Here is a 12,108-nt window from a genome sequence, read left to right as displayed (position 1 = left end):
CCTAGTCTGTCTTTCTCTGGAAGCTCCAAAGAAGCCTGCATTTCCAATACTAGGTGTGTAATTCCCAGCATCGCAACAACACACAAGGTCCCACAGTGTGTGACAACTAACAGCTGAGTGCCACGAACAAGCTTACACTTCTCTACCTCCTTCCCCCTCTCTCCTATGCAGCTGGTTCTCCTGTTTTGTGTCTTCAAAGGATCACATTCCTTAACGTTCCCTTTGGCTTATAATCAAATCAATCCATATTTTGTCACTGCAACTACCTTTGGCCACATCAGTGACCGTGATTTGAATTTGATTAATGTGTTAAAATTCCAATACTGTTTCCCATTCTCTGTGGCATAACCAACAATGACTTCCTCTTAATTGCTTCATCACAAAGTGACAGTCCTCATAGTTCAACCTTTACACCCTCACTGGGCCCCTCACTTGTCATATCCTAATAATCATATCTTGGCTCTCCATTTCTATGAGATGCATGTCGTTTTCTCTTTTCTTTTCTCTATCCTTTTCCAAGCCGTAATCCACCCTCTACCCTCAGCCTCCTTTGACTTCCCAATTCCACTCTAGATATGAATGATCAAGATGATTATCATCCTACAGAATCTACTGAGGAGATATTCTGATCTGCGATGTCTTCTGATAAGCTTTATCTATAATCTTCTCTGACTTTAATTCCCAGCCCACTGTCAGCACTGTAGCACCAACCAAGAAGTGAAACTCAGAAGTTGGCATTGCCTGGTGGCCTACAGGGTGCTCTTTCCTCACTGAATAGGCTTCTGCTTTTCTTTGGCGCTAGCAAGAAATAAACAATAATACGAAATGAATACTTGTTGTGGCTTTTCAGCAAAGGCTCTGGGAATAGTTTCATGTGCTTTTATCAGTTTGATGACCGAGAAAGTGAAATGCTGCGATGGTCTCTTCACAAATAAATAGACTCCAGATCTTGAATAGCTCTTTGCCCTTTCTCTGTTCACATTATTTAATGTGATAAGAAAGAGCCTATTTTACATTGTATTTTTAGCATCTTAGATGTTTTTCTCAGGAAGCTGGTACTGACAAATCTCTCATACCTCATGAACTATAGTAAATTTTACATTAAATTTTTAAGTGGTTTCATTTTTGCCTTATTGAATTATGACATGTGTGTGAAATATCCAGCTTGTTTCTTTTATTTATAATGTTCTTTACTTAATAAAAATTGTAAGCTCCTATGCATAGTTTCCGCCCTTCCCCAACAGTATAGTGGTTAATTGTGTTTCTGTGTGACTATTGTTTAGATAGAGAAGCTGATCATAAGTTTACTTTTTCCAGAAAGAAGCTCTACCATGAATTTTTAAAAAACACCCCCAAACACCAAAAAACAAATAAAAAACCCTAGGATTTCTAATATGTGGTTGTGCTTCTTTGTGATCATGTGAATTGTTGTTGTTAGGTGACACGGAGTCCTTTCTGACCCAAAGCAACCCTGTGCACAACAGAACAAAATCCCGCATGGTTCTGTGTCACCTTCACAATTGTTCCTTGGCCCACTTTTGCAGCCACGGCGTCGATCTATCTCCCAGAGGGTCTTCGCCTTCTTTGCTGCTCCTCCACTTCGCCAGGCATGAGGTCCCTCTCCGGGGACTGGTCTCTCCGATAGAACGTCTGTAAGATGAAGTCTGCCTTCCTTGCCTGTAAGGAGCACTCTGGCCTCACTTCTTCTGATACAGATAGGCTTGTCCGTGTAGCAGTCCATGTCACTTTCGATAGTCTTCTCCAGCCCCACAGGTCAAATGCATCAGTTTTTATCCAGTCTTTCATATTCAGTGTCCAGTTTTCACATGCGTATGAGGCAGTGGAGAACACCATGGCTTGAGTTGGGCACCCTGTAGCCCTCAAAGTGACATCCTTCCTTGTCACGATTCTAAAGAGGTCTTGTGCAGCAGATTTACCTGATGTAATACCTCTTTTGATCTCTTGACTCTTGCTTTCATGGACATAGATTGTGGATCCAGGCAAGACAAATCTTGAGAATTTCAACCTCCATGGATCATGATGTTTGTTACCTATTGGTCCAGTTTTGAGGATTTTGTTCTACTTTACATTTGAGCTACTCTAATCCACACTGAAAGCTACAATTTTTTATCTTCATCAACAAATGCTTCAATTCTTCCCCACTTTTGGAGTTTTAATATGTAATTTGTGCTTTTAGTGGCTTCCCGTCTTCCCTAAAGTTAGTCATTTTAAAATCTATTGAAGTGTAATTTCAAATAAAATGCATTTACAAAATGAATATATATATACATCTATATCACAATAAAAACAGGTTTCTACATCACTCCTGTGGTGTCTCTTTCAACTGGAACTTGACCCAGCCTCCATTTCCAGCCTCAGGAAAAAGCCAGTGAACTCTATTTTGTCACTTTGATTGGTTGATTTTTTGTAATTTCATATAAAGTCCCATATTTTTGCATTTGTATTTATTTTCTTTTAAAAATGTTTCTGAGATCCATCCATGTATGTATCGGTAACATATTTGCTTTTTTATTGAAGACTGGTGTCTTCAATTTATTTACTGTTCATCTGAGGATTCATATTTTTGGTAATTTTCAGCTTTAGGTTATTATAAATAAAGCTACACTGAATATTGTATACAAATCTTTGTAGCTTCTTTTTTTCCTCCACCTTTAGGTAAATACCAGAAGTTGGATTGTTATTCTATATAAATTTCTAATAAATATACACTTATACATTACTTTATAAGTGAATATTTATAATAATGTACAATCATCATCCAACTACCTTAAATGGATTTTCCTTTTTTACATTCTCATCAACTTAAAATACTAATTCCAATTGCTCTTTAATGTTTCCCAAAGTGGTCAGAATGATCCAGGGAGTTTTAAAAGCAGATACCTGTACTTATAAGCCATTGTACAAAAGTTTTAATTGCTCCCTGAGTAGTTTGTTTTGTTTTGTTCTATAAAAGGGACTGTAGACCAAATAAGTGTTGGATCCTGTGCACTACATCAATGCTAACATTTCTTTTCTTCTTCTTCTTCTTCTTTATATTAGCCACTCTAATGCATGAGTACTAAAGTTGCATTGTGCTTTTAATTTGCATTTCTGTTCATGTCCAATTATGTTTAGAATGTTTTCATGTACTTACTAGATATTTATATATCATCTTTCTTTAAATTGGTTATAGCTTATTAATTATAAGAGTTATGTATATTTTCTGGATACAAATCCTTTTCTAGAATTATATGCTGCCAATAATTTTATCTGGTCTGTAATTTGTCTTTCATTTGGAATGCAGAATATTTTCATTTTTACGTGTCCAGTTCTTCAGTTTTTTTCTTCTGTGGTTAGTGCTTTCCTGCTATTTGGGTAATCTACTACTGCTTTTAGCAAATATCACAAGTCAGTGGCTTTAATAAACAATTATTTTCTCACACTTTATAAAGCTCAAAATTTAATTTCAAAGGATCGATTCTAGAAAAGTTTTCTCTTTGTGTCAACTCTAGAGGAAAGATTTTGTTTCTAAAATTTCTGCATTCTGGTCTCTTAGGAGCTTGGCATATATCATCCTACTCCGTTTCTGCTTCATTCTCTTACTTGTCTAATCCTTTTTATATTTCAGAAGAGACCGACTAGAGACAAACTCAACACTAATTGAGTCTCAAAAGCATAACAAAGACAATCCATTCCTACAGGAGATGATCATTCTAGGCATAGCTCACGCGAATCCTTGCCATCAATTCCAGTCCAACTGTAAAGACTCTAAGACTCTAAAGTTTCTGAGACTGCGATCTATAGAGGAGCACACGGTCTCACAGGGCTCCCGAGGAGTAGCTGGCAGCTTTGATCTGTGGACCTTGCGGTCAGACTCTCTACCTTTAACTCCAAATGCACCCCTCCCATTCCCCATCTTCTTAACCAGAGGCATAGAGGTTGCGATTACAATGCGTGTTTTTGTAGGACACAATTCAACCCATTACAGTGCCCTGTCTAAGAAAGATGGACTTCTTTGTTTTCTTTTAGTTGAGGTCTTACATTTAAGGCCAAGAGCCATCTTGAGCTAAGTTTGGATACGACTGAAGAAAACTTGAGGTTCGTTATCTTGTATCAACATTTCACTTTTTTCAGCCAATTTTATTGGGGGGAATATATCCTTTCTCTTTAGAATTATGATTTGCCTTTGTTAAAAATCAGTTGACCATATGGTAAATTTATGGCCCCTTTCTTCAATTTCATTCATCTACGCCTAATTGTATACCAATGACACCATGTCTTCAATCCTGTTGCTCTGTATTCTGTCTGAAATCAGTGTGTCTTTTTCCTCTAGCTGTTTTTCAGGTTTTCTTATCCGGGTTCAGAAACTTGATTATGATGTATTTCAGGGATTAACTGTTGGGCTGTTAATCAAAAGGTCTGCAGTTCAAATCCATCAGCCATTCCGCAGGCAAGATGAGGTCGTCTGTTTCCTTAAAGACTGACAGTCTCTAAAGCCCCATGGGGCAGTTCTCTGCAGGAAGATAAGCACCCTACGGATGGGAACTGACCACAGCAGTGGACAGCTTGCACTATTTGCCTCATGTAACTTCTTGTTTCTATAGACTAATCTATTTTCTGAAATGATAGCAAGTGTTAGACCTTATTTCTTCCAGTGTTTTTTCTACCTCCTCTCCTTTCTCCATTTTTCGGGTGGTGGGGGACACCAGTCGTCCATGGGGTCTGAACTCCATGCTATGGACCCCATTCTCATTTATAAGAACCCTGTGGGACCAGGTGGGATTTCCCTGTGCGTTTCCAAGATGGTAACTCTTTCCAGGGACCAAAGGCCTCGTCTTTCTCCCGTGGAGTGACTGGCAGTTTCCAACCGTTGACCTCATGCCACTTCACCAACACCGCTTGCTTTGTTTCACAGGCCAAGTTTTGGTAAATTATTTCTCTCTTTGTTTCAGTTTGTATACAGTCTGTTGCTACACTCATCTTATCCTCTTAATAGATTGATGTTGTCAAGTATATCCAGTAAATATATAAATTAAGATATTGGGGGGGCAGTGATTCATATATAATTGAAGATATTGTGGGATTTTTTTCCTGGAAGTTTTAAAATAAATTTTTCTATTTCTTTCTTTGTCCTCGCCATTTTCTTTAAATCCAGGAACGTATTTGTAATGTCTACTTTAAAGTCCCCCCACCTTTTTAAAAGCTAATTCTTTCATCTCTGCTACTACCAGCACGCTAACTTTCCTTAGATTCTGGACAAACGTAAATTTGTTTTATTTCTTTAAAGAATGTTGATACTTCTTTTGGTCGTCACTTAAATTAATTGCAGATCATTTAATTCTTTTTTAAAATTAATAAATCTTTTTATTGGGGCCCATACAACTCTTATCACAATCCTTACATACATCAGTTGAGCAAAGCACCCTTACACATTCGTTGCACTCATCATTCTCAAAATTCGCCTTCCACTCGGGTTCCTGGAATCAGCTCGGTTTCCTTTTTTTTTAAATCACTACTCTCATTCTGGTTCCACTGTCTTACCAAGTTCGCTGGGATGCTACTGACTACTGTGAACGTTCAGAGGATGGATAGCCCCAGGAAGTAAGCAATCAGAGCCTCAGGCCCTCTGACAAATGGGAGGACAGCTGAGCAAGGTGCAGGACTCAGGGATTCAGGGGAGGGTGATGGTGCTGATGCAGCTATCCCGAGGAGCACAAGCTGCTTTGCTTTAGTTGTAGACCAAGCTTCCCTTTGGAAACTGATCAAATACTGAGTTCTGTTCTTCAGTGTGTCTGTGCCATTTTCTTCTAGGCCTTGCCTGCTTTTAGAGCTTTAGTTAATTTTGCATTCAAATAATACTTTAGAAAATGAGATGAGAGTGTGCATTAATGATTGTTCTTAAGTGTCCGACATACATACAAACACAGTCTGAATTGTTATTATTGCATGAAGGTGACTTCAGTTACCCAGGTGTATTAGATGCCTTTTGGGGGGAAAAACTAACTAAATGAATAATAAAGATTGCTTTTTTTCAAATTTTTTTAAATCTCACTTTGAAAAGTTAGACTTTCCTTCCTGCCTCTCTCCCCTTCCCACCTCTCCTTCCTTTCTTTGTACATTGAATCACCATGAATTGGGCATGATTTTGTATTTAAAGGTAAAATTCTAATTATTTTATATTAAGGTTAATTAAGTCAACACTTTCACATAATAGCAAATAACAAATCTAATTTTTTTATTGGTTACAACATTGGTAATTCCAAGTACCCCAAGCATGGACAATGGAATATTTATAACATAGTTTTAATAACACACATGTATATGTTATTTATAAATAGATATATCTTTATACATATATAATGTAAATAGGATTTTTGGAAAAAATATGTCATTTACATTTTCATATATATTTCTGTTTTTCTGGGTACAAAGATACATTGTGGTCTACATCTTTCTAAATTTTAAGCTAAAGGACCCTTTGATTCAAGGTCATTTTGACATAGTTTCCTTGTCCTTATCCACCCCTTGTCCACCCCCTCCCCACACACACACACATTTGGTGACTTTACCCAGTTCCTTGATAATTTATAGTAGTTGTGACTTAAGAAGGGGACACATTTAACATTAACGTAGGTGCCAGTGCAAACATTGATAGCAATCCGTGGCGGCACTTAGCAACACATGAAAATTTTAGAAACTCCAATATGGATGTGCTTAAATACATTCTTGAAAAAAAGCCTAGAACTGCCATGGGAAAATTTGAGAAAATGATATTATTAGGTGAGAAACTATGGGGTGCCCAGGAGATTAGGAGTTTCCTCTAAAGATTCACAAGGCCACGGGGTGGGGCGGGGGAGAGCTTTTTTCAATTTATCTCTTAATCTTGAGTTGGGAAATAAGCAGGGAGGATGTAAAGTAGGGGGAAGGGGGCATTGACTTTGATTTCAGCACTGTTTCAGGAATACCAGGCTTCCTGATTTTATTCGGTGGAGAAATGTGTCCTTAAATCAGTCAGAATATTGGCTCCCAGTAAAGTGTTGGGGAGCCTTTCAGGGATTCTCCTTTTCATCCTCTTTAATTACCATACATTTTTAGATGGCCCCTAAAGTAAACTAGGAAGTTCCTAGGTATTTAGTATTACTGGCCAGACCCAGGGAGTTTATGTGGATATACTACTTTTGATGCTTGGATGGTATGTTCATACTGTATATTTTTTAAGTGTTACACTTTTCCTTGGTGAGTATAAAAGATTTACTGTTACAGTTTGTGTGTGGCCAGGCCGTGGCATATGGAAAAGCTGTTTCCTGCTATTTAATTTAATTACCCAATCACGTGCCAGCCTTCAGGCATGTCACTCTGGACCTCTGAGGCTCTTTGTCTGTCAAAGAGATGGACAATATCTTGGCTTTGTTTGGTTGCTTGGCATACTGCAGATAAACCCACTGAAACACTGACTGTTTGTTTAACCAACATTTTGCATTTTTACCATTTGGCTTTGATTTGGTTTCATAGAGAAAGGATGACATTTGGCCTCGAAAGGTGACCAGGAAGCATTGAGAAGACGAACAATAGCTCTTGCTCATTGAGGTTTGCTGTAGAGCTGAAAACATCATCATTTTAGGATCAGAAATAGACGTTGTTATGAAAGACTCCAGGCAGTCAATCATTAAATCACTGATCACCACTTAGTCATTTTGGCCCTTGATTTACTTATAAACTGATAGTTTAATATAAACTGTCATATATATATATCAGTGTGGTTTTCTTTGTCTTGCAAAACCTCTAAATTAATTGAACAGTAAATTCATAAGTGCATCAGAAAATATATTTTTGGATATCTGTTGGATGAGAATATTCCGGACTTTTGTTTATCTTTTGCAGAAAAGATAAAGATGAACTTATTTAGTCACTTCAAATGTTAGCTTATATGTTAGCCTGCCATTTAAGGGCAAAATGGATTTTTTAAAATGTATTTCTTTTAGAACTGATATATTCGAAAGTTAAAAATTCTCTTTAATCATGGTTCAGATTTTTTATATTACCAGTAATTTTCAAGCTGTGAAATTCGTCAACAACATTTTAGAAGAAACAGGTTTTTGAAAGCAATGTGGTGCAACTTAGCACCATGCCTTTCAGTGAGACCGTTTGCCTACATTTGCGGTTGAATGAGCAGTCACTTCAATGAGTCAGAGTGACTTGTGTAATATGATGAAATGATTGGAGCATCCAGCTCTTTTGCTTAGGTGTACCAGATTTTGTGTCTTTTGGTCTAGCTATGTACACAGTATAAACTTCTAAGAAGATTGCAAGTGGACTTCATTGTGCCCCGAGGAAGTTAATTCGCTCGCCCCGAGCACCACTGGAGGGCCTGCCACTGTGCAGCCCCAGGACGTAACCCACCCTCTCTGAAATGGCTTGGCCTTTGCTCAGCCTTTAGGACCTGTACAGAATAAGGACCCTCCTTCTAAAATTAAATGTTTGTGTTCTAAAGCTCAAAGATTTCTTCCATTTCAATGGCTTCAGGATGCTGGAGCGAACTACTGACAGAAGTCACTCTGATGAAATTTACAAGTAAGATTCGTTCCTCTGATTTTAAAAGCAAAAGTTTAAGTAGGAAAAGAGAGGAAAATTCATACTCAAATAAGTAAATCCTCTTACACAACACAATTTTTGTAATATAATTTATATTCAGATTACAGGAATTTTTTATAAACACATAACAGGGTCCCCACCACCACCACCAAGTCTGAGTGTTGGGATGCACTTGCATGGATCTTGCATTTTGTCTTAGGGAAAGTCAGCAATCAGCAACAAAGTGAAAATTGTGCTTTTATTTTCTGGTGGTTTCTATTTTATTATTTAGTGCAAATTAGTTAAATCTTCAATTTGGTGTCAGTTTTCTGATTCATTACATTGCGTAGGTTTTTGTACTATGATTTTTGTTCATTTTTCGTTTTCTTTGTTATGAGGGCAATTTCTCAGATGTTAAGCATATTTAGCATACAATTCTATATCCATATACATCTACATATGCACATATACCAGCACATGTTGACTTTTGAATACAGTATACATTTAAGAAAATTCATTTTACTGGTAAATTGATTAACTATTGAAATATTTTTAATATAAGTAGTGACCAACTTACCAAAATTTTGTTCCAAAAACATATTATAGTTCTGTTTGATATAAGTCAAAGATCTAATTTTTTTTAGATTTCACAATAATTGCCTGTTATTACCATTATTTTTACAAAGCAAACTTAATTTTTCTATGGTGATTGGAAACATTAAATACAAACTTACCAATATATTTTCATTCACATGTACTTAATACTAGTGGTAAGATTTGCAAACAACTAAAACCACTTTTTACTAAATGGGTGATTGGCGCTTAAGTTTGGTTCCTCAGAATTCTCCTATGCTGCAAACTGGGGGCTTCCTTGATAGAAAAATACTCTCACCAGCTAAAGAAAAGCTTGTGGCCAGATACACAGTAGCATTTCCTGAAGCCCTGTTTTTCAGGGGTGATATTGATTGAACATGGTATGAAGTACAGAATGGCCAGTGTTTACGCTGAACAAGGAAGTGATTGTCAACACAGAATGATAAGCATAAGTTTGTTAGAAACAACACACGGATGAGTTAATTTAAAAGACGAGCCTTTAAGCTTTGTAGTAGGTTTTTAAAAAAAATAATTAAATTAACACCCTGGTAAATATGGAATTTCAAGTAAAAACCGGACCAGTTCCATTGAGTTCCTTCATATTGCTGCCGAGCCCCAGTGTGACAGCAGAGAGCCGTGCTCCGCAGGGTTGTGAGTGTCTGACTTTCCGTGGGAGGTCCCCGTGCCAAGACTGTGAGTCCAGATTTCCGTTAGCAGCTCAGCACATAGTGACTGTGCCATGCACAGACAGATACATATTTACAAATGTCTGCTTGTGGCAAATGGGTCCTTATTCTTAGCCTTAGTAATGAATAGAAGTTGTAACGAACAGAAATCCAAATTTGTTTTACATATTGTGTAAAATGTTGTTTCATTTCATGTACGCTTATTATTGTCATTGCTGCCATTTCAACTCTCGGCATCTCTCTAGAAAAGAAAATTTCCAATTACGTAACTTCACAGAGGAGCTCTGGTGGCCTAATTCTGAACCCATTTCAGTGCTAACCTCAAAGCTGGAAGCTTGAAATCACTAGCTGTTCCATGGGGGAGGCAGGCCTTTCTACTCCCTTGAAGGAGTTCAAGAAGGAAGAGAATTTTTTGAAACAATACTTCTTGATGTGATTGAACTATGGAACTTTATGATATCTTCATTAGCTCCCAATAGAGTGGTTTTGGGAAAAATTAACAGTTACAGTCTCAGAAACTCACAGGGTCGCTGTGTGTCAGAATTGACACTACGGCAGGAGGTAGGTTTTGCTTGCTTTTCATCTTCACGGAAGTAGGCTCTTGTATCTCTCCCACCCAATGAACAGCTGATGGGTTTGAACTGCTGATCTTTGGGCTAGTGGCTGCATGCTGATCACTGTGCCATCAGGAAAAAATAGACAGGAAAACACGACAAAAATACTGTGTTATTTGTGCCACCCATTGTAGAAATAAGCCACAAAAGCGTTGAGCAAAATTGTTTAGCTTCTAAGCTGCTAAAAGCTGATCAAAATATGTGCCTGGTTCTCTGCTCTTTTCAATAAGCATTGCTACCTCTGAATAGACCCCAGGGTCCAGCCTTCTCTGGATCTTATTGAGATGAACTTATTGAGGACTGAACATAGGAAGGGCCCTTTGGTCCCCATGACACAGTTACATGTTAACTGTTGTACACTTAGCAATGTCTCATTAAACAGTACACATGTTTTTGTTGTTATTTTATGACCATGAGAAAAATTTAGTAAACAGACCATCAGTCATTTTTAAGAACACTGGGGGGTGTTTTGTTGGTTTTTCTCATTCATTAAAATAGAAATGTTATTGCAAGCATAAACCACATTTTAAATTCTTTTATTTCAACTCTACCATTTGTGAAAAAAAAAAAACCAAACCAAACTCATTGCCATTGAGTTGGTTCTGATTCATTACTAGCCAATATTAGCAGTGTAGAACTGCCCCAGTGAGTTTCCAAGACAGTAACCCTTTTCAGGAGTAGAAAGCTCTTTCTTCCATGAGCAGCTGGTGGTTTCAAACTGTAGACCTTTGGGTTAGCAACCCAGTGTGTGACCACCATGCCACCAGAGATCCTCTATTGTAAGAAGGTGACATTAAAATTTTAGTCAAAATATTGGAAATTACACCTTTTTAACTAAAGTTTCTGCTTCCATTTATTAAAATTTTGTTATTTATGTTTCATTTACTCTAAGGAGCAACAACTAATTACACAAAGTTCAGAAAATACATTTTGATTTAATTTTATTAGAAACGAATTTTTTATCATAGCTGTCATAAGTTATGGAAATGGCCTGGTTAACACAACAATTGCTATCTTTCAGATTATTTAAAGGCATATTTGGTGTTTGCCCTAATAATTTTTCTTTTCCCTTAAGCAGATCCAAATTTTAAGTGATGGATTTTGTAATTTCAATGTAAGGTTAAGATGTCCTAAAAGCTGAGATAGGTATTATTTTTCATGGGATAAGGAGTCGTATTTCCTGTCCTGAATACAGCTGGCTTATGAACTGACTTGAGACTTGATATGAACGCACGTGAGCACATTCATGCACACACACGTACATATGATTGATTACTAAATAGGAGTGATTTGCATCCTTTATACATTTTCCCTCATACTTTCATGGAAAATTCTCCCCACCAAAGCTATGTGCTATAACCCACTCCACTGGCTGTTTATTTTCATTTTATTTTATTTTTCCCCTCTGGCTGTTTAATCATTTCTCTCCCGTTCAAACATTTTCAATTTGAATGAAAATGGTTTCTTCTGAACATCCTCCCCTCTCGTCAGCTTTATGTGGTTTTCTTTCCCTCGTTGCTTTTCCTCCTCGAATTCTACCATATTTTGGTTGTTTAATAAAATATGATTGAATCTCTTTGAAGATAATTTATGGAGGGGGGACTGTCCTCCACCCTTTCTGTGGCTGACCGCAACTTCTCAAA

The sequence above is a fragment of the Tenrec ecaudatus genome, chromosome 9 (genome assembly GCF_050624435.1).
Source record: "Tenrec ecaudatus isolate mTenEca1 chromosome 9, mTenEca1.hap1, whole genome shotgun sequence".
NCBI classification, from domain to species: Eukaryota; Metazoa; Chordata; class Mammalia; order Afrosoricida; family Tenrecidae; genus Tenrec; species Tenrec ecaudatus.
This window is presented reverse-complemented; position numbering follows the sequence as displayed.